This window comes from Carassius auratus, chromosome 11 (assembly GCF_003368295.1).
Source record: "Carassius auratus strain Wakin chromosome 11, ASM336829v1, whole genome shotgun sequence".
In the NCBI taxonomy this organism is placed as follows: Eukaryota; Metazoa; Chordata; class Actinopteri; order Cypriniformes; family Cyprinidae; genus Carassius; species Carassius auratus.
Window position 1 is genome coordinate 8,262,186 of NC_039253.1, and position 24,791 is coordinate 8,286,976.

The window sequence follows — 24,791 nt, forward strand, 5'->3', positions numbered from 1 at the left end:
TGGGAGCACTACAGTACACTCTGCATCTTTCCCCCCATTGCCGTCCCCTATATTGTAGTTGTACAGTCTGTCTCTCACATTCTAAATATAGCAGACGGGTCTTACAGTGTCAGCTGGCAAAGACTGCTCCATCTGCATTACAACTACATGAACAAATGCACAGAAATCTCCTCATATTCTGTTCTATTCTATTCACTCCACTTCTCTAACCAGCTTTGATGTTTAGTTTAATAGTGTACAGTATAATAAGATGAACTGTGTTCATTTCCTGCTGAGCTTCCACTTTGAATTGAAGTCCCCATTTGTGCCATTATAAAGGGAAATCAATAATATGACTAATCAATGGCTATTCTGCATTATTCAGGGGTGACTGCACTCTCATTTGCCCCACTCAATATGCACCAATAATACTTCTCAGCCTATCAAGCATAAAGGGCCTTTTTGACTGAAACAGATCATTACAGAAATATCATTTTCATTAAGAAATGTTTCTTACAACAAGTGTCATGCTCTCAGCAAAGGCACCTCTGCAGAGTTTATTTATTGCTCCAAGTTGGAAGACAATAATGCCTTTTACCTTACATTGAATAAATACTAATCTTTTCTTATATTTTCCACATGTGTAGTCATCATCATTTTAGAAAAAATAACCCTGATTTGTTTTACTCAGCTGGAAATAATAAAACAATGAGACCCATGAAGCAATGGTGGTAACAGATGTTGACTCCATAGAGGTGACAAGAAACAACTCACAGCAGTCACTGTTTTAACACTAATGCATTCTGCACTACAAGATAAAGTTTCAAACTACACAAAAAGGCAAATCACCATTGCTTGGGGAGTAATAGTCCCTTTTCACAGTTTGAAGGCATCAGTTTGATTGCCTGCACAATGAAGAGTGTACTAAAGGATTGTGGAATCAAATAGACTATTGTGTGTAGAAGAAACTGTTTATATTAGTTGCATAAGTATTACTTCCCATTTAGAGGCACGGATGGCTGATAAAATACAATGGATGGTGCCCGCTTGCTATTATGAGATCTTTGCAATAACTTTCTGTCAATTAAAAGACATTGTATTGTATTTACTGGTAAAGGGTATTTTTATGACAAGAAAATCAGACTTTTGACAGCACTGGTGAGAATATGCTGCAGCATAAAGTCACTGCACTAGCTGAGCTTTTACTGATTTGATGATTGAGGTATTACCTATGGGTTTAAGAAAATATCAATACATGTATCACAATATTTTGTTTGGCAATACTGTATAGATAAAAAAAAAAAAAAAAACTGAATGTCAGTATTAAAAAAAATATAATAATTCATACAAGATTCATGGCAGTTGTTTCGTTTTGAGTTCTTATCCCGACCACTAGATAGCAGTCTTCATCTCTGAACTTAAACAGTGACATGAAATACTAGCATTAAGGCACGCCACTATCGTTAGCGTTAATATAGTTTACTATATTTGCAGAGTAATTTTGCAATCCATGCCACATTTACATCCCCCCACTCTCAAAGAGAGCAGGAGTCAGGCTCATATGATAACTGGCAGTGCTCTTAATTAACAGTTTGTTGACTTTTTCCCTTCAACAAGAGATGAAGGAGCCATCTGCTATTTTCCTTATTTTAATCTTGAAAGCACTGCCTTGTAGCTTTCATTCCTATTTCTCTTCATGTGGTGTAAACCCATCTCTTCTCAGAAGAGTGCAGTGGGTAGAGATGAAATGCTCATTAAGACTTACTTAGGATCAGTATTATGAATCGATGGAAGACAGTCATAATGCAGTTGCTGCATGGCTGATGCTGTTTAGGTCTTTGGTGTCCAGTCACAAGGGAAAGCTAGCACCATCTTCACGCAGAGCATGTTCCAGGACTAAAAACTCTAAATGGAAATATTACTTTACAGGATTTGCTCACAGATTTCTTGTGCTTGGTATATGCTGCATGGGTCTTTGATGTTTAATCAAACAGGAAACAAGATACGTTCGTTTTGCAGAGTAGAACTCAGTAGTAAGCAGTTTAACAGACAGATTTTAAACTAATATTTATATCTCTAGGCCTAACTTCTACAAAACATTGTCTGAGTACTTTGAAGACTACAAAATATGCTGACATAATCAAGAACTATAATGCATATTTAATTATTTTTATAAACACATTTTGTCTCTGAGCAAACGAGTTTTAAAAGAAAAAAAGTCAATCTTTGCTAGATAGCAAAAATTTAATAAATAAAAGTTTACTTCTAAAACAGCACAGTAAATGAATGCAGTAAATTTAATTTTGGAAAAAGACACATTTCCTGAGGCAAATTATGCATGGCAAGCATAAAAGGATTCATTCAAGCTTTTTAGATATATTGAAAAAATATTGTTGTTCATAAATATATAGAATACTAATCTCTGAGGCAATGCATTACGTGACACTTGGTCTTATAAACAGAAAATTAATCCTATAAACATAATGTCTCCAAAAAATACAAAATCACTTGAGAAAATGTCTTTGATTCACAAAGCAAGATGTCATTTCAAGCTATATTTGTCAGTAACACTGTGACTTACATAATGGAGGGAAAAAATATGTGGGCTTAGCTGAAAAAAAAAAAAGGCGAAGAGAGAGTTCAGGGGCAACAAATAGCAAAAATAATATTTGCCAATAGAACAGAGAATACTGAGCAATGAACAATACAAATAATCTTCATATGGCACAGTATGGAAAAGTCGATTATTAAATAATTTAGAAATATCTCCAAGTTACCCGCTGCAGACATGAATGCAGAAATTGTAACAAACCCTGCCAACTGAGGCATATTAGCTTGAATTAGACAGAATCACCACATGCTCTCAACAGATGTCATTTTGAACCCTATGAGGATATAGAATGACTTTCAGTACAAAACATGATTTATTTGGTTCATGTTCATCTTTTGAGTTCCCATCTCAAGCTATTTAGTGTCTTAATATGACTAATTTCTGCATCCATCAGCTTTGGACTTGAGTGTCTCTCTGTCCATGCCTCTGAGTGTTCATCTTTGAACATCACAGAGTGCTGGAACATGCTGTAATTAGATTGGAAGCAACCCACAAACGCATTACGACTCAGAAAGACAGCCAAAGACTGAAATTTGCAACAGTTACTTGGGCCTTTATGTTTCCTCGTGGTCTGATTATTTCAGTGGTGTTATCACTGTACTGGCAACCAATAATTTTGTTACTCTTCGCTGCCATCCAGACATGCTGTTGCTTAAATCTCTTTTCACCTTCAGATATGATAGAGCTTAAACTGATGTTAATTAATAAGAAAATAGACAATAAGATTGCTTTGATGTACAGATGAGAGCTTACAGTACGTGGCAACAGAAATAACTACAGATGAATATGTGTCGTTATGTTAAAATAGATGTAAAACAGATGTTCTGTATTACTGACACTATTATAGTTTTTTAACTGTTTTACTTTTATATTTTCTTTTTAAATATATTTTTATAGTTTTCATTTTGTTGTCATTTTTATTAGTCTAGTAGTTCTAGTTTAAATGGTTATTGTTATTTTAGTAATTTAACTTAAACAAAAATGAGAAACAATTTCTTAGCAAGTTTACATTTTTATGTTATATAATTTCAGTTAATGTTTTCAAGTTTTTTATGGTTTTAGTTTTCATTTTATTTCCAGATATTTCTAGTTTTCTACCCCATACCTAAACATATCTACTACCTTACTACTATGAATAAGCAGCAAATGGGGAGTTTATAGTTTTAGTTTTATTTCTATAATGATAATAACCCTGTACTGCCCTGTTTTGTTGTGTTTTAATGCACGCACACTCACACACGCATACAAAGTGCTCTGGGAACTGAAGCATGTCTCGCACATCCTGTCTGCAAAAAATCTGTCCTGGACACACATAAAGGCGACTGCCAGCTCTTACCCGAGAACAGCAGGGCCTTCCTCTCTCTCTCTCTGTCTCTCTCTCTCTATCTCCTATTCACTTTCGCCTAATCAGTTAAGCCTTGAGGAAACAGATTAAGCAACACGTGAAAATGAACCTGTCATTTTTATTACCATAAACAAATCCTTTTTTACAAAAAAAAAAAAACACTCTGTCATGCCCACAGACTCATTACTGTACGTCGTGATTTCTCTCTATGTGTTCCAATACCGATGTGCCCCAATATGACCTGGTTTCTGTCTTCCCTTCATTGTCAACGTTCCCCTTATAAGTTGTATTTTGTTCAGTTGTTGGTTGTCCGGTATTGAGTTGAGTTGACATTTCTGTGGATAACCTTCTCTGTGGATTACCCTCTTTGTGGATTATTAAAGACTTCGTTTTTTTCATCTTCATTCCCTCGTGCTCCATATTGTGACAGAATATCGGACTTAAAACAGTTGCCTCCTTTTGTCTACCCTACGTTTTGTCTTTTTCTTTCCGTTGCGTTTTATGGATCCCCCCCTTTGCACCAAATTCCTCCTCCTCCACCTGCTGGAGAAGGAAGGACAGTGTCTCAAGGACCATACCAGACAGTTTCTGTTGCTAGCTAACATCAGCAGATACCTGGACGATGTGCTTGACACTAGCCTGAACGGTGTGTGCAGCGCGTTGTCGTCCGAAGATGGTCCTCGGGTGGAATTCGCTGCCTTCGTGGAGTGGACTTTGACGAGAAATTTGGTCGCCATTTACCATCTGCTCGCCAGGCCCACTCCAGACCCAGAGCCCAGCCCACCATCGCCCCGATGTGTGGAGGGCCACGAGGGAGAAGGACACGGACAGGGAGAGCGCGGAGAGGAGCCATCATTATGGCTGTGGCCTGGGTCCAGCTGTGCTCTTCCTGCTCTGGGTCCCTCCTGTCTCCTCCCTGGCTCCTTCCTCTGTGGTCTCTGTCTGCCGGCCCCTTCCCGGGGGTTTGTCCTCAACCAGAACCTCCTCCTTGGTTCCCATCCAGTTCCACCCTTCTGTTCTACAGGTCGCACCTTCCAGGAGGGGGGAGTAATGTCATGACCCTGGACTCATTATGTTGTGTTTTCTCTCCATCTGTTCTTATAAATTGTATTCTGTTCAGTCGTTGGTTGTCCGGTATTGAGTTGAGTTGACGTTTCTGTAGATTACCCTCTTTGTGGATTATTAAAGACTTTATTGTTTTGTTCCCTCGTGCTCCATATCTTGACACAGGCATGGCGAGTGTGTTGCTGTGGACCCAAGGCAGTGACACGTTCAGAGTAAAACAACTTTTAATAAACTACAGAACAGCCCAAACCGGAAGTGGTGCACCACACGCGGGCAGGGTTTATATGCTCCAAGAATGGACACCTTGCACTAGTGATACAAAACACACAGGAGCAATACATTTAATATAGACAAATTATTATTAGGCATGGCTACTGTATGTTTTTGCTGTATGACTGCTGTATTCGCAAGTATTTTCCAAGCAAATTAATTGCACATTTTTATCATGTGTAAAATTTTGCACCGACAAGATAGCCCTCCCATAGGCATTTTTTTTTTTCTTTTTTTCAGAACTTAGGTGATTTTTCAAACTTGATGTACTGTTGTGGTAGGCCTGATTCAAATATCTGGCACACTGCCTTTGTCTTGTCCTAACTTAATTTTAAGTGCTCCCACATATTTGAGGTCTGCATTTTTGTCTTCTCTTCCAGAAGAACTGAATCATGACTTTCACTCATGGGTGATCTATACGCCGCTTTTCTACTATCAGGCCGAATGGTTCTCTTTGCTTAAACATTCAGCATGGGCACGGTTTAATTTTCCACTGTGTGTGCTTATAACGGAGCTCTTTGGAATACAATACAAATGCGTTAGTCATTGCCTTGGTAATGCAACTGTAATATAAACAGCAAAATGGACGATATTTCTGTTTTTGGGACTCTTTTTTTTATCTGACATTTATTTCATTCAATAACAGAAAAAAAAACACAACTAGATAAAAATAAAATAAATCGAAGGCGACGATGGGTATAATGTAAATAAAACAAACTGTCCCAGACATTTTTTATATATATATTGAATGTAGCGTAGCTGTTAACTTGGCTGTTTGATCAGTTTGCGTGCTTCTGCTTAGACACACATATACTGTAGGTACTCATCTTATACCCTCAGTGCCTGGTCTCATTGTGCACTATATTGTTTGAACTTACCTGAATACTTATCTGTGGATTGTTGTCTTCAAGTAATCTTATGTCTTCATTGTTACCTGTTTTTCCAGCCATTGCCTGCATGAGAAACTGACTTTTATTTTAGTTGCAATTCTGTGAATTACACTACACACCCGCTGCAATAAACCACTGTTTTGGAGGTTACCATTGTGTATCCTCTACTGTCGTGAAAGAAGACCAGACCACTTAACAAGTGATTGAGTATAGATAGCCGATCTGCTGAAACTGAATCTGTAGAAGAAATTCTGTGCTCCATCAATCAAAATGGATGCAGTACGGAGATGTATATTAAGGAATTTATCCATTATTGTCATTTTGTAACCTAGAAGGACCAATATCTCATTGACTTGTTTTGGATTGGATAACTCCATCACCTACTGTAGCACAACTAATACCACCAGGCAATCCCATCCAGACAGCTACTATATTTAGACTGGGTGTTGTGATTTTGTGGCTCTCCCTTTAAAGATTGAGGTAAATCAGTAAGGTGGAGGATTTTTCCATCAGGTTCGTCTGCAAGGCAAGGACATCAAAACAAGCAGTTCTAAGTCAGCCCTTATCGAATAAGTAACTTAGTTCCATGCCAGTCCATAAGGTTGCTCCAGTCTTACATTCTGTTCTTGTCAATGCCCTGTTAGATTTTGCTCCAGCCCAGAAGTCAGCTCAGAAGCCCATGCCAGCCTTGGTACTCCATCAAATACCCGCTCAATCCACAGAGCAACCTCACTCTGCTCCAGCAGTCCACTCCAGTGTCTGCTCCAGGGCCAGCTTCACACTCACAATTATGGACGATATTTCTGTTTTTGGTACTCTTTTTTTTATCTGACATTTATTTCATTCAATAACAGAAAAAAAAACACAACTAGACAATAAAAAAATAAAATAAATCGAAGGCAACGATGGGTATAATGTAAATAAAACAAACTGTCCCAGACATTTTTTATATATATATTGAATGTAGCGTAGCTGTTAACTTGGCTGTTTGATCAGTTTGCGTGCTTCTGCTTAGTCATCTATGGAGAAACTTGTGGCCAGGCAACAGTGTGGTGACATCATGCACACGCACTCTTAACAGCACGGCTAAGCACAGTTTTCTAACTAGGCCGAGAACAGTTTGTAATTGTGCCGCGCTGTACAAGGCTCACATGTAAATACTACTGTAACCATACCAGTGCCTAGTTCCGTTTGGCCCAATAGTGAAAAAGTGGCTACATTTAAGCGCGAATGAAGACCATTTCGCAGGGGATGCCAGGTGTTAAAAAAAAAAAATAATTCAAATCTCAAAATTGATTCCAAAACCACCTAACTAGTTTTCGAATAATCAAATATTCTGGTCCAGCCCTAATATATATATATATAGTAACGCTTTAGAAAAGGAACACTTATTCACTATTAACTATGACTTTTCCCTCAATAAATTCCTAATTTGCTGCTTATTAATAGTTAGTTTGATAGTTGTTAAGTTTTGGTATTGTTGTGGATGTAGAATAATTGCATGCAGAACAAGGCATTAATATGTGCTTAATAAGTACTTATTAATGGCTAATATCCTAGTAATATGCAACCTAATAAGCAACTAGTTAAAAGACCTTAAAATAAAGTGTTATCATATATATATATATATATATATATATATATATATATATATATATATATATATATATATATATATATATATATACTCATAAATTGGATACACATACTGTACATTTTGTATGCTTCCCCCTAACTAAGACATGGTGTAATGTGAAAATGTGCATGCACTGAACCTTTTGTCCACTTTATTGCATTATAAGGTGCTATATTTAATAGCAAGACAGTTTAAGGCAGTCATAGCCAGAGTGAAAGATGAAAGAACAACTGCTGCTCTTATAAGATTTCAGACCAACATTGTGAGCCAAAAAAATGCCCTCTGCCGCATATGTTAATAGGGCTGAAAGCCGTTTCACTGCTCAAAACAGCCCCACCAGGCTTTACAAAGGATGAAATCCAGCATCCTCACACCCACATGGGTGAAAGAGCCCTCCTCGCTTGATTATCTCTCCCAGTCAATTGCGTGTAAGAGCTTTTTTTCTTTCCCGTGGCCTAAATATAAATGGAGGTGCATTGCTGTAGTGTTGGTCTGAACTGGACAGTGACTAGTCTGTCTTTTTATGTCAGTATATAGTGTGATTGGATAGAACAGCTCTGCAGAGAGAGAGAGAGAGAGGAAGAGAGAGATGAGTCACTGAACGGATGACAGAGGTCAGCATGGTGGGAGGATGAGGAGTGCTGAGTGATGAAGGTGAGAAACAGCTTGGTTAATAGAGGACTTACACCCCCGTTAATCGTGCCATGCTAATACCAGCAGAGATTGTGTGTGTGCATTTGTCTGACTGCGCTCCAGCTGATGCAGCTCACTGTGTGCAGTCTGACAGCATTTATTTTTTGCTTTTACTGTTGCTATTGAAAAAAATATCCTCCTTTGAAATGGTTGGTTAGCTTATTAGACTCGCAGTGCAGGAAGTCTGCCAAACCTGTCCAACACTTATCCAAACACCCCATCCAGAACACATCGCAAACATTTCCAAGAGGAAAGACAGTCACAAATAAAACCCCTTTAATATTGCAGTTGTTTCTCCAAGATAGGAATAGGGTTTAATAGATATCAAATTGAGACTTTTGTCTTCTCATTTAACTCCAGTGAAAAAGATCACAGTATTCTCATGTCTCTCAAAAGAGATCTCAAAACTGTCACACAGATTATAGCAAAAACAAAAAAGATTTTGATTTGAGCTTAAACATTGCTGTTTAGATGTTACTGGATGTCAACAACTGTATAATTTGATGTTGATATCTAAATGAAACATAAATCCATTACTCCATTAAATCTCTTGAGCTTTGAAAAACAACCTCTAAGCAGTAACATTTTCCTCTTGGTTACAACATACCCAATTATCTACTACACAATATCAACAGCCTACAGAGCTATTCACACAGGACATGTTCTACTAAAATAAAACTCTGTTGCAAATGAGTTTCTTTAACTACACTGTCTAATATTGAATCTTAAGTACTAGGGGTGTGACAAGATCTCGTGGCACAAGATCTTGCAAGATCTTAATGGTATCGCGAGAACGTGACAATATCCTTTCAAATATATTTCATAACTATCATAACACTTAAATCAAAAAACGATATGTATAAAGCCACAAAAGCCGATTTAAACATAAATCCTGCATGTTCTGCGTGTCTCTGTTAATGAATGGTGCAAACATGCGGTTTCATTTAACGTAACCTTACTACACACAGAAGCACGTGTGACGCTTGCAGTAATTTCAGCGACTGAGGACATAAACACATCCTCTATGTCTCACCTTTCTAAAACATGTTGATTTTTACAAAGCTTATTGTTCTGAAAAGCGAGGTGTACACTGATTGGCCAGCTATCCATGTGATGAAAGGGTTATTATGCCCCTAACCATATTGTGATACCGTGTCCTGACATGATGCGACAAAACCAATAAAACCCATTACAAACTAAGCATTTGTTGCATCCAGTGGGAAGATAATAATGGATTAAAATGACTTTTACTGTCTTTTAACGTGTTGCGTTGCATATCACACCACTCTAACATTAAACCGTGTCTGCATTTGTAATCAGAGAAATGACAAACAACAAGCGCTACTATACATGTTTAAATGAGGCATTTTAGGAGGGCATTATCTATGCACGAACAGCTTGTAATGTTTCAAAGAGAAAGGAAAACTTGAAGTTGTATCATATGACCCCTTTTAAAAATTCAGAAAACAAAGATGACCTGCATCTCGGTGAGTCAAATTCAGCGAGTTATGACTGATTCAGTGAGTTTAATCGGTCCAGGAATTATCATTTGTGAGTTTGTGAATCTGTTTGACAATGTGTCCTTTAGAGGACAACCTCATTTGAAGGACAATTTTTTTTTTTTTTTTTTTTTTTTTTTTTGACTATAAGCTCTTTTTCTGTCGTACTGTAAATTCAGTAATGTCAGAAAATCCAGAGTAGAAAACAATGGTCCATGAACACTTAATCACATTTTTCAAACAGTGTGAAGCATCATGACAAACAAAGATTTCTATCTACTGCATGTTCACATACAATGCTCATCCTTGTGTTGGTACAAGGCAGTGTCATTATTGTATTACAGATTTGTGTTTACTGCTACAGAAAGATGTTTTGTTGTAAAATAGCTCCACTGGAGACGAGGTATGGCAATCATTTCACAACATGGATCAAACCATATAGAAAAAAATCTCAAGTTTAAGCCCCACTCCTCACACACTAATCTGACCATTCTGCACCACTATTGTTTGTTGCCTTGGTTACAAAGTCCCTCAATGGCATTTCCCTCTACAGTACCAGTAAATCAGCGAGCAAAAAAAAAAGAAAACGCACATGGTTTGGGAGCATGATGTTATACAAGGCTAAATTTAGGAGCCGCCTGTTCTAGCACTCATCGCTCAGAATTAGGAGGGAAAAAAAGGAAATGTCCCGCTTTTTATCTAAGATCAGGCAGTTAAAATAGAACATTTACATGGACAGGAACATGGAGATGAGGTCTTTGTGTGGGTAAATGGAAGTACAGCGAACCACATGAATGAAAGCCTTCTGAATTAGAGCTTTCAAATACGCTTGGAAGTATTTGACAACATATCCCACGCACACTCAATTCATCCGTTGGATATGTTCTGCCTGACAAAGTCGACTACATTTTTATAAATCAATGAAGCTGCTCCTTCTCACTACATACTCTGTCTCATCCCTCTCCGAATTAATCAGCTGGTATAAAAATACAGAATTGATCAACAATAATAGCCAATCTCCAATCAACAGTCCAGTCACCACTTACATTTCTCAGCATCTCTGTTGGTTCCCACCTGCACTTAATCAGCCATCATCTAACCTGCCGTTGACCATCACCTCATCTAGACACACATATACTGTAGGTACTCATCTTATACTCTCAGTGCCTGGTCTCATTGTGCACTATATTGTTTGAACTTACCTGAATACTTATCTGTGGATTGTTGTCTTCAAGTAATCTTATGTCTTCATTGTTACCTGTTTTTCCAGCCATTGCCTGCATGAGAAACTGACTTTTATTTTAGTTGCAATTCTGTGAATTACACTACACACCCGCTGCAATAAACCACTGTTTTGGAGGTTACCATTGTGTATCCTCTACTGTCGTGAAAGAAGACCAGACCACTTAACAAGTGATTGAGTATAGATAACCGATCAGCTGAAACTGAATCTGTAGAAGAAATTATGTGCTCCATCAATCAAAATGGATGCAGTACGGAGATGTATATTAAGGAATTTATCCATTATTGTCATTTTGTAACCTAGAAGGACCAATATCTCATTGACTTGTTTTGGATTGAATAACACCATCACCTACTGTAGCACAACTAATACCACCAGGCAATCCCATCCAGACAGCTACTATATTTAGACTGGGTGTTGTGATTTTGTGGCTCTCCCTTTAAAGATTGAGGTAAATCAGTAAGGTGGAGGATTTTTCCATCAGGTTCGTCTGCAAGGCAAGGACATCAAAACAAGCAGTTCTAAGTCAGCTCTTATCGAATAAGTAACTTAGTTCCGTGCCAGTCCATAAGGCTGCTCCAGTCTTACATTCTGTTCTTGTCAATGCCCTGTTAGATTTTGCTCCAGCCCAGAAGTCAGCTCAGAAGCCCATGCCAGCCTTGGTACTCCATCAAATACCCGCTCAATCCACAGAGCAACCTCACTCTGCTCCAGCAGTCCACTCCAGTGTCTGCTCCAGGGCCAGCTTCACACTCACAATTAGGGCCTGTTTATTCCTGCTCACTCATGCATTTTGCAGATTGGATATATATATATATATGATTTGTTAAAAGTTTCCATTTACATTTAGCCACATAAATGTGTCGACACAAAAATGATAGAAATCCCACGCTATATTTAAATTTAAATAGAGTTCATGTCAACGAATGCAACAAATAAGTTCCTGCATTTTATTTATTATCAGCTCAGCTTACAGACTGCAACAGGAAAGAGTGCAGCATTAACACAGAATTATCTTTTAAATTAAGATGATTTTGTGTTGAGCATCTGCTTCTTACTTTTCAGTATAATCTGCGGCAGTTTGCGTGTCGGCTTGCTGAACTCAGTTCATCTGCAGTGATGTGTGTTGCATTAGCTCTGGCATATCTTATCTTAATTTGGCTCAGACCACCTCCTGAAGTGATTTAAAGGGGTCTTATTATGCTTTTGAATTTTAGTTTATTTTCGGTGTGTAGTGTTTATGTTTGGGCATAAAATAGATCTACAAAGTCACAAATCTCAAAGTCCATCTAAACCCATCTAAAAAGCAATTTGAAAAGGAGTCTTTTTCATATCTATTCATATTTTGCTGTTATCTTGTGCATGCTACATGTTCACATGGATGTGGCACAATTGTTTTCTGGTGCATTTTGACTGAAGATGAACATGGAATTGCCTTTGACTTGTCAAGTGCAGAGAGGCTTCTTAAATAGTTCCAAGAGTGAATATCAGGCAACACATTCAGCTTTTACACACAAGGGTGGATTGTGACTCCATCAACCGTGTACAAATACGCTACCTGTCAGAGCTCGAGGAGATTGCTCTTTATTGATCTCTACATAGACATTCATGCAAACACAGGCCAAATACTGGATCCTGGCAGTTTTAATGAAAATGGATTTTACCCGTCCTTCACCTGAAAGTGTGACTCTGTCCACTGGATCATCCAGTGCTGTTGCACGGCGTCCCTCTGCAAATATAATTAAATCACCACATTTGTTGACAGCCAACTTAAAAAAATAAAAAAATAACAAATTAATAAGGACAGGCAATAACTTACATGGACATTTTAATGTGTTGGTTGCTGTCAATCAAATAATGTTTCTATTGGGGTGTAAACAGAGAAAGAGCATGCAGGAAACCCTGAGTGCAGTATAAATCTACTGTCAAAAATGCTGCAGAATAAAAAGTGTGCCCTTGAGATGGCATGAGGGGGGGCATCCAAAATATAAGTGGATTAAACAGACTTTATGTTTCATAAAAACAACTGTTTGCATATCAAAAACAGCCATTATAGCTTGTCTTATTATTCATTTATTTTGCTGTAGTTCTCTGACATAAATTGACAATGATGGATGTGTTAACATAACGAAATGTTAAACTGCACAATAAAAGAAGTTTAAAAAGCATGTGAGAAAAGATGTGATGCTCAGATGATGTCATGCATCATGGGAATAAAGTCATCATAATTCCTCAACGATTCAGAGAGATGAAAATGTCTTCAGTGGCAGCATGAATCAATGTGGAGGTGAAATATTAATAAATTTTTGATTTAAAATTCCCCTTCAAATTCGCTATTTATGGGCGCTATCAGCTGGAGTGGAGCTTTGAAGTTGCCTCATGCCACAAGTAACCCTTTCAGCAGAGAGCTGAGCTTCAGCTATGATTTACTATCCTTTTGTCTCTGAGAAAGTCTTGGCGTCATCGTATACTATGTTTACATGAAAATAAAGGAACTCATTCCCTTCAGTCAATGTAACTGAGTGTCTAGACATATTTCTTTCTTTCTTTTTACTATTGGATAAAGAATGGTTTGCCAAAAGATGATTGACACACATGTGGTGATGGAACATTTTGGACACATCACTCTGTCCCCAAGAAGCAGCAAAAAGCCTGCAGCCTAAAAAAAAAACCTTTTCCAGCTGGGACATTTTCAGTAGTATCAAATCTTAAATCTGAAATTTTGGTTGGTAGGTGGTGCAGAGCTGAACAGGATCATTCTCTTAATAAAAACGGCCATCCATATAATGTAGAATAATTTGTCACAATGACTATGCTAAAGTAAAATCTCCTTTTATAATTTCTCCCCAAGAGACATAGTGCTGCCAGTGATGATGACTCCTTACATCATAAAGATCAAGAAAATGGAATAATCTAACCTCTATTTGTCGCCACACAACCAAGGATGGTGCACTTTGTTTCAGTCAGTTTTATGCATGTGACTCAGTGTAGCTTTAACCAAAACACTACTTTATTCCCAACACCATTAACATATTATGCTGATCAGTCACTGCTTTCTGTGAATAAGAAATTCACTAAATACCAGTAAGGTAAGGATTTCTGGGATTGTGCTGAAGCTAACATGCTCCTGGCCAACACAAATTACTTTAAACACAATCATTCAGTGAGACAAAATATGGCTGCTTCCTCCACTTTTGCTGATGGGGTGGCATTTTCAGCTTGTGTGATTTTTTTAGCACCTCCACCAGATTAATATACTCTTAGATACACAAAGAGAGGCTCACCCTTATTGTTATCTCTAAGGAAAGGTCAAAGGAATGCAAACATAGTGCCCCAGGGGTCAGTTACCTATTGATTGTGGTCTTCAACACTAATGACCTACAAATAAATATACAAATGAGCATCCTGGTTCCTGACAGAAGATGCTAAAAGAAATATTAGCTTTTATTGAATGAAATCTAATAGTTATATTTTAATTATCTATCGCAAGGTCTGAAGCACATGGCACAGGTGCACTTAGGGCATTTCTCAATCCACTTTTGCTAGTTTGCTGGTAGAAAAATATGGTCAGCATTAGAGGTCGACCGATAGTGGATTTTTCCAATACTGATAGCTAGGTTGGACCACACTGGCCGATACCGATTAATTAACCGATAGTTTTAAAATGGATTAAAAAAAAACTGTTACTGAACCATACTAGTATTAGTAGTAATAAGAATAATAATAAAAGTACCATATTTTCTATAAGTCGCACCTGAGTATAAGTCGCATCAGTCCAAAAATACATCATGATGAGGAAAAAAACATATATAAGTCGCACTGGACTATAAGTCGCATTTATTTAGATCCAAGAACCAAAAGAAAACATTACCGTCTACAGCCGCGAGAGGGCGCTCTATGCTGCTCAGTGTAGACTACAGGAGCACTGAGCAGCATAGAGCGCCCTCTCGCGGCTGTAGACGGAAAATTTTTGGTTCAAAATTTTGGTTCATGTCAATTTAATTTTGATAAATAAGTCGCACCTGATTATAAGTAGCAGGACCAGCCAAACTATGAAAAAAAGTGTGACTTATAGTCTGGAAAATACTAATAAAAATAAAAATAATACTAATAACAGTAATCGTAATAGTAATAGTAAATGTTGAAATTACCACACTCTAATAGGACCCTATGAAATCTGTTCAATTTTTCCTAAATTCCATCTTATTTATTATTTATTTTCAATAGTTAAATACTTTTCAATAGTTCAATAGTTAAATGAAAGTTTATTAATCATAAAGCAAGTCTAATTAATTGAAATCAAGAAACTTTTACATTTTCACATCAATTTAATAAAAGTTTAACAAAAATTGCATGTTTAGGGCCCTATGAAATGTTTTATTTTTTCTCACCATATTTTTTATTGTTCCCAAATTCTGTTTTAGCATGTATAATTGTTGAAATGTTGTGTTCCTTAAAAAATAATGTTTGTTTCATTTTAGTAGTAGTAATAGGCTACGTACATTCTACTGTAAAATAGACCAGACTTTTATTTTGACGAGCTTCTGTGAATATCTTTACAATTCTGTGCATGTAATATAATGCTTTTGCTCAAATCAAATGGTCTAATGCTCATGAAGTGCCTCTCAGAGCAGTTCTGGAGATGTTCTTTATGTGTTTCATCCTCATTTAGTGAGACGGCAGATGCTGAAATCACAGCGTAATGCGTGCTAAACTGTGAATTTTGTTTTTATGAATGGATTCCGCGATCCTTTCTAACCAGCACAATGTATACTCTCACACTTTAACTGCTTCTATCCTTGAACACGTAATGATTATCTTATCAAAATAAAAGAGCAGCGCTGAGTCTAAGATAACTCACCTGTGTCACACACACTCCCAACACGTCACGTTCAACTCGAGCAGCGGTCTAAAACTGTTTATTTATTCACCAAAACGAGACAAGTTTACCTCAAGAATAAATCATGAGTTCAGTGTTTAAAAAATGGAGAGAGAAAAAGAGTGAATGGAAAGAGAGATCTATATTATAGCTTTATAAATTAAGCATATAAACTTTTTTAGAGCCACAGGAAAAAACTGGAAAAAGCTAATGCATTGTCACGCTGAATAATACACTTTGTGGTGTTGAAATTAAAGGCGGTTGCACACCGGACGAGAAGCGCTGCGTCGCGTCGCGCCACATGTAGGAGAACTCGAGGTATCGCACACCGGACGCGCACATTCTATATGCGTGAGCTCAATTTCGCAGCAAGATGGGAGAGTTTTAACTTCATCTATTATTTTAATTTTAAATATATGATTTTAATTGATAAAAGCTGAGTTTTGAACGTTAATTAATGAAAAGAATATGTGTTATAATAAGTCTGTTATTGTTTTGTTGTATCTGTTGTCTGGGCAAGCTGTGCAGCTGAAAACGTAACCAAACACTTTGTAATGTTTTATTTGAATGAAACAAGTGTGCTGTACTTTAATTTCAGTTTCAGTTTATAACATCTGGGTTTTTTAATATAAAACTATGCGGATGACGCTCTGTGGCGCGGCAGAAATTTGAACAGCGTTCTGAGTCATAGCTGGGCGCCGCGGACAGACGCCGAATGGCGCCGCCGGTGTGTGTACACCCATAGAGAATAATGTGTTCGAATTTTAAAGACGTGGCGCGACACGACGTGGCGCTGCGCTTCTCGTCCGGTGTGCGACCCCCTTAAGGGGGAAAATCCCACAAAATTTAAACTTTAGGTTTCATTTGTTTGGTTCTTTTTTGCATCTCAATCCCTTGTTATTTTTATCAAGAGTTAACTGTAAACTGTGCAAACATGACATTTTGCTGAAAATAAATGCCTTGCTTTGCTTTCTTTGGTTTACACTGGAAGTTATCTGTTAGCTGCTAAACTATAATTACTATAACTATAACTGAAACTAACAAAACCATTCATGAAACTAACTAAAACTAAATTTACATTTAAAGCTAAATTGAAAATGATATGAAAATAAAAACTGATTTAAAAAAGCAAAACTATAATAACCTTGCTAGCAACGGACGCAACCTGGAAAGCTATCGGCATGGATTTTCGCCGATAACCAATTGTACCAGCAATCAACTATTTGCTGCAAAATCTATAAATCGGTCGACCTCTAGTCAGCACACCATGCATATCATCCAAAAGGGTTGGACCTATCTTAATGAGTCATGGGTGTGTTTTGGGCATAACATACGATAAACCAATCAGAGTCTCATCTCCCACTCCTTATTCACTATTTATATGGTGGAATTTGCAAGAGCAAAGGATGAATGCTTCTCCAGAGGGGAAACATATCTGCTCATATGTGAGGTTAAAGCAGACACAATAACAATCTTTTACGTTTTAGTTGGTCAACTGTCTTTAAATAGCAACATGCGAACAATGAACCCACCTTGTTTTCAGTCCAGCATGCCCGTGGGCAAATAGATGGGCACAAGTGCATTTGCTATTTAAACAACTTGGTGCAAAACACTAATTTAAGCCCCGTGTCAGGCTTAAATTAGCAAAACACTTGCATTGCACCTAGTGTTGAATTGGGCCGGGTGTATGATTGGATCCTAAGTGACAGTTTGAAGCTGATGGCATCAAGACTGTCTTTTCTTTTTTCTGATTTGACTACTGCATTAAAATTTATGGTTAAATATAAAGTTCATTTTAAGGCTGCTTAGTGACTTTTAATGTTTTATGTAAAGGATCAATGCTACATAAAAGCAGTAGTAAAATACGCCAGCTGTGGCCCACCTCAGAAGCTGTTCACAACACCGTTCAGAGTTCAACTCCTCAACAGTGAGGCGATGTCAACCATCTACATTGCGAGAATATCACTCGCATATGCGTCTAAATTTTACTCTGGGTGACTAAATGATGTCTATCGTTAGCCATTGGCTAATAAATACTTAGATTTTCTTGCCAGTGTGTGTGTGTTCAAGGCTTTTATAAGATTAGCACATTTTCACTAGCGGAACACTGACTAAGCGCTTGAGAATTTCTCTCTCCATCAAGCGATCTGTACTTTTTCAGTTAATCTCAATGGATGCACAGCGTACCTGTATTTGCTGAACTATAAACTGTGTACTGTAAAAGACTCTCCGTTGCTTTTATAATAGTGCTGTTGCTCACACATGCAAAGAGAGAGAGAACAAGAGTCTTACCACAGTGAATCGACACACTACATGTAAACTATATTCTTTGTTGTATTTCCTGTCAAAATAATGGAGTTCATTAGAGCTCGTTTTGAATTATTCAGCTTTTTAAAACAAGCAGAAGATATGCCGGTTTCTCCGGTAGTGGGTGGGGCTTATGCAAAAATGGCCAATTTCATTGGCTGGCGCTGAACTACAGTATCACTGCCCCTGTTTTGATTTCAGCAAATCAGTTCGACCGAACACAGACAATGTGATTAATATTCTGTGGCATTTTACAATGTGATTAGTAAGCTGTGGCATTTTACAAAGATAAATTGATTGGAATCACATGATATAAATATATAATATATATTTGTGCATGTGTGTGTAAAATAGTATATCAGTCTGGTGAGTAAACTGAAAAATTTACTAGCCAATGACGATTATATTGCCAAGGTGTGTGTGCCAACGGGTTGTGCTGTGTAGCAGAATTGAACAGAACGATGACAAGCCAAACTTCTTTTAACCTGAAAATGCTGCTTAAGGCACAAGACATCCATATAGCATGTTTATTTTTTATTTTATTTATTTTTTTCCATAAAAAATAGTGCAGGTGGATGGCAGAACACATTCTGTGTGAACAGCCCTGTAATAATGCAGCAACAGAGCAGCCTTTTGCAAATGCCATTGCCAGTATTTAATTATCATCAATTATAATTTATTTCTATACTCATAATTTCTGCAGTTAAAATGTCTATACACATTTCTCTGAACAGCAAAAGAAAGAATGAATAAAGGAACTTTTTTGTGGTAATACAGATTAAGGTTCTGTGCTGCATTTGCAGTGTAAAGACGTCATTAGGCTTTTCTGTCTGGATCATTTTGCACCAGGTAAAACATTATGTGCATAACATGTTCATATCTTCATCTTAACAAAAAAAGATATGTTCTTATACCTTGATACCGTCCAATGTTTTAGAGACTGAGTGCAATGTACTTCTACCTACTGTATGTGTTAAAAATAAAGCAATGGAGAATATGCATGGCATTCTAAATTTGAATTCCTTAGAGATGAAAAGCAAGGTCAGACCTTATTCAGAGAACTGATTAATTAAGCAAAGTTTCTGAGTGTTACTGCTTTTTTATAAAGCATCAGCATTTCAATAAATCGGCCAAGTTTCCAACTGAATGTCTTTTTTTTTTTGGTACAATCATAACTGAAGAACCTTCTTGTGCAAAATAAACAATAAATAAATGATTCCCAGCACAAATTCCTGCAAACATTTACAGTACTATAATGGTCAAGTTGATTGCTTTAATCTGCTATCCAATTTATTATAACATTTGTCTAGATCTACTTACTGGAATACAGTCTATAAAACTCACTCAGGAGTCTTGGCATAGCAGGCAACGTGAATCTTGCAGCATTTCCTGATCCCTTTGACTTGTTCAATATCAATATCATTCCTATCAATAAAAGTGGCAGCGTTTAATTTACTTGAAGGCAGTGTTCACAGTACGCTAGTCCTACACAATCTTTAAATACTGATTATACAACTTCTCAGCATTTACAGTCCCATAATTCAATCTGCAAATTTCCTTCAAAAGTGTGATAATATTTATATCATATTTTAAAAGTTATAGTCCATCTCTTCGGGGTAAATAATAGAAAACATCATGAAGAGGCAGGGATCTGCAAGAAAAAGACATGGGACCTCACTTCATGACCAGTGAATTTAAAGGAATAGTTCACCAAAAAAATTAAAATCTGCTAAAAAAAATTCCTCACCTGCAGACCATCCAAGATGAGTTTGTTTCTTCATTGAAAGAGATTTGGAAGTATTTAGCATTACATCACTTGCTCACCAGTGAATCCTCTGCAGTGAGTGGGTGCCATCATAATAAGAGTCCAAACAGCAGATATAAACATCACAATAACCCACACCACTCCAGTACACCAACATCTTGTGAAGTGAAAGCTGTGTGTTTGTATGAAACAAATCCATCACTGAGGCATTTTAACTTTAAACCATCGCTTCTGGCTAAAGAAAAAAAAAAAACATTCCATAATCCATAATAACATTTCCTCCAGTGGAAAAGTCCCTGTTGTCCACTCACATCAAAATCCACAACATTTTTGTTTAAAACTGTTAATGAACGGTGCTTGATCTGTGCATATTTATCTCCTGATTCACAAAAGATTATTATTATTTATTTATTTTTACTGGTGAAAGAAATATTATGAATAGAGAAACGGTTTGTTCAGAATGTCTTGGAGGATTTATTACATTACCGTACATTCATTTCATTAGTTGATGGACTTGAATCATGTGGATTACTTGAGGATTATTGTGATGTTTTTATCAGTGGCACCCACTGTAGAGGATCCAATGGTGAGCAATAGATGCAATCCTAACTTCATTCATAAAACATTGAATACTGATATTTAAAATTACAAAAAGAATAATAATAATAATAATAATAATACTTTGTGAAATTAAAACCGCCAGTAGGTGACATCAAGTCACTGTTAAGAAGTGAGTTATTGCGATTGAACAGAATCATTTAAATGGTTGATTCATTCAGGAACGAAACACAGTCATGTTGCTCAGAGACGTAAAACAGTGCTGTGGCTGTGTTTGGAATTATTTCTGTTGGCAAAAACAGACAATATGGTGTCTAAAACATAAGTCTCTTAATAATCACTTTGTTTTGCTGAACTGTTGTATAAAATAAAATGGAAAAAAAATGGTGCTCGGTCTTCGTGTGACATTTAACTAACTTTATGCTATATAAAATTGTATAAATAAATACATTTTCTGCCCCCATATCTTGAATTTTCTGATCATTATTCATGTGTTTTAATACTGAATCATGCAGTGAAAGAACACACACATGCACTAGGCTAACCTACTATACTTCTTTATGTAGGCCTAATGTATGCGGGCAGTCTGTAGGTGTGTGTGTGTGTGTGTTTTTTTTTTTTTTTTGAAATATACTTGATAATGACAATTTGCACATCATTAAAACAATATTTACGATATTATCGCAAATTATATATATCACACACCCAAGGCAATATCACAAATAAATTCAGTTGTTATTGTTTTTGGTATTGACACCTTCAAGTTACTAGTCCAATTGGGCAAGAAAATGTATCTTTCATTTGCCAGTCCAAAAGCATTCACTTGTCCCGGACAAGCGGACAAACTTTAATATCTAGCCATGAAATGGATCAATAGTTTTCCCAAGAGTGCTTGCAAAAGACCACCTGAGACACAAAGATATGCCCCATATGCCCCATACTCATATGCCCCATACTCTCCTGAAATTAACAATGTAATTTCTGATTAGTTTGATGCGCTGGCAGCAGAACAGCTTATGTTATGCATGGACACAAGAGGATGTCTGCAAAACGTTGGTGCAACTATCCAGAGGCAGTATGGACAGTATTGTTCACATTATGGACTTCAGTTCTCAGCTCATGGTCCAACAGTGTGGAGGAACTCTGGTGTTTATCACTGGAGTAGTACTGTATTGTGAGATAGCTGCTTTTATGCTGCCAGTCATGTTTCAGCACCACGGACAGCAACAATATCTGCACAGCCCACAAGAAGCAATTAAAGCATTACTCCACCCCAAAATGGAAATTTTGTCATTAATCACATGTCGTTCCAAACCCGTAAAAGCTTTGTTCAGCTTCCAAAAAAAAAAAAAAAAAAATTCAGTAGTTCAACTATAACATTATGTAGTGACGAGAATACTTTTTGAAAACAAAAATAACGATAAATTAATTCAACAATTTGTCTCCTCTGTATTTCTGCATCAACGTAGCACCATTTTGTTGGCAGATGGACTATTCTGACGATGTCTTTCATACTTTTCTAGACCTTGATGGTATAATTTACTTGGCAGTCAATGGGACAGTCACAAGCCTCTTGATTTCCATCCAAAATATATCTCAAATTGTGTTCTGAAGATGAACAAAGCTTTTACAGGTTTGGAACAACATGAGGTAAGTGATTAATGACAAAATTTTCATTTTGGGGTGGACTAACCCTTTAATTTAAGTACTACAAACTTCAAGAAAGCAAGTTATAAGTTATACAAACCATATTAGACAACTGACTACTGAATAAACTATGGTGAGTTGGCTAAGTAAAATATATTTGCATTAACACAATATTGCTTTATGTAAATGTTTGTTAAAAGTGAAAAATTTGATTTGTGGGAGGGGTGTTTTTGTGTTAACAACTGATCATGCAGCACGAGATGGTCAACTTTTATACTTCATCTTCATAAAGATGAAATGGGTTTAAGGTATTCCCTCTCAAAACAAATGAAAATAAAACAAGTTCTTAGGCACAGATCATTTGGGGCTAGTGACTTTATTATGAATGAATGCATGTGTCTATCATTCCCTAATGATGGCTATCCTTTCAGCAAGTAGCTCATCATTTATCAATTATTAATTTGCATAATTTGTTTTAATAAGCAATTTGGTGTATATTAATCACATCAAAACGTCTAATAGGCTAAAGACTCTCAGATTAAGCTATAAAAGATGTTACATTATATTACTTTTCAGTATAATTGTTATTTAATATAAATAGATTATACTACTGTACATTATTTATCATATAGACTTTTTTTTTCATTTTAGGATTACCAGAAAACCATTTTGTTTTAAACAGGTTTAGACGCATCACATTAAAAAGTCTTCAGCAGCAGTGCGTTTTTCATGCAGCGCGTCACATAAAATAAATAAATAAATAAATAATTATATATATATATATATATATATATATATATATATATATATATATATATATATATATATATATATATATATATATATATATATATAACAGATTTCTTAAGTTTAGTGTCTATTTTAAATCTATTTTGAGATTACTCCGTACTTATGTAATCACACTGCTCTGCAACATTCATTCAACACTCGTGTAAAGTGTGAACAAACCAGTGTAGGCTATACTGAGTAACGTTCAGCATCGATCTGCTTTTAAAGTTATTATTTGTCGAATATAGCCTACAAAAATATTTTCTTCGACGGATTTTGCGTACTAATCCACTCCACAGACTTAGGTTCTGTTCAACACAGTGTCATTAATGTAAAACTTACTTTTCCAGTCGTAAACAGACGTGAAATGTCCTCAGGTTTTCAGTCCAGAAGTCTTCTGGACAAATTGAACTTCTTTTCGCTGTCCGTTAAGTTCTGACGGCTATTCTCTTCTCGGTAACGGTCGCAAATTCCGCGGGTGCCTTCCCATCTGTTTCGCGCTGGCGGGTTTTTTTTTTCTCAGTAGCGAGAGGATGATGGAGATGAGCGCGCGAGCGAGAGGGAGAGAGAGAGAGAGATGGTGAGAGCTGCGCGCGTGAGAGAAGTAATGCGCGCTAATGTGACAGGCGTTTGTAGGGGTGTGGCCATCTAATGTCATAAGAGCAAATATTAAGAACATAACGTGTGATTTTGACTTGGTCTGTTGCTGCTCATAATAATAAAAAATAAAGCTCGATACTCGTATCTTTTAATTAGTTAATGAGGCAAATCACACTTTTATAAAACTGGGCAAAACAGAAAGAGAGAAACCGTTTATAAAACCACTTTATGAGATAAGATGAAAGAAAAATCATCCTTTATATCTTCAATGTTCAAATGGATAAAACGGTATAGTTTGTATAAGAAATTATTAGATTTGCAGCATATGAAGAACAGCATTAAAAATGAGCAGCTTGTGCATCATTATAAAGACAAATTATGATTAATGTATATTAAGGAATAATAAATAGGAAACACCAAACTGTTTTTTTTTTCCATTATCAATAAGCATGATAATCTCTCAATCTCACTAAATAATTACAGCAAAATAACTGTTATCATTAACATTATCTGTCCAATGCACCATAAAAATAACTAAGGAATTAATATTGATTATCATTTCTCCATAAGTGTTCATTCAACTAATGACTGAATACATGGCTGGTTAAGTATATTTATTACAAAGTCAAAGAAAAGAAGGGTGAATTACAATAAAACAGTCTTTTTTATAAATATGTCTAATCGTAAAACTGGTCTATACAAGTGTCTAATTTGGGGAAAACAGGAATTCACTGTCAACACCTGATCATGCATCACAGGAAAGACTTTTACACTTCATCATAAGAAGAAAGTGTGATTAAGGTCTGGCACCGTCAACTTGAAACAAATTCACAAAGTAACTGCATCCAAAGACAACCCTTTAAGCACACAAATTGAATGTCTGACTGTTTTCTTTATGAATGAATTCATGTAATTCCCTGGTGATGACTGTTGATCTTTACATGACGTTTACCCTGTATAGTCATTACTGGATGACAATTCCCATATAATATATGCACAAAGGTGCACTATAGAG

The 24,791-nt window shown here is 36.5% G+C and overlaps 1 protein-coding gene across 1 annotated transcript in view; it reads right to left on the reverse strand.

Annotated features, from left to right (window-relative positions):
• The window catches only part of LOC113110921 (caM kinase-like vesicle-associated protein), a 44,568-nt gene extending 20,812 nt beyond the window's left edge, over nucleotides 1-23,756 (reverse strand). The window contains exon 1 of the mRNA XM_026275210.1: nucleotides 23,519-23,756. The gene's annotated coding sequence lies outside the window, so the exon portion shown is untranslated. The remainder of the gene's footprint in view (nucleotides 1-23,518) is intronic.
• Between the last annotated feature and the right edge of the window lie 1,035 nt (nucleotides 23,757-24,791).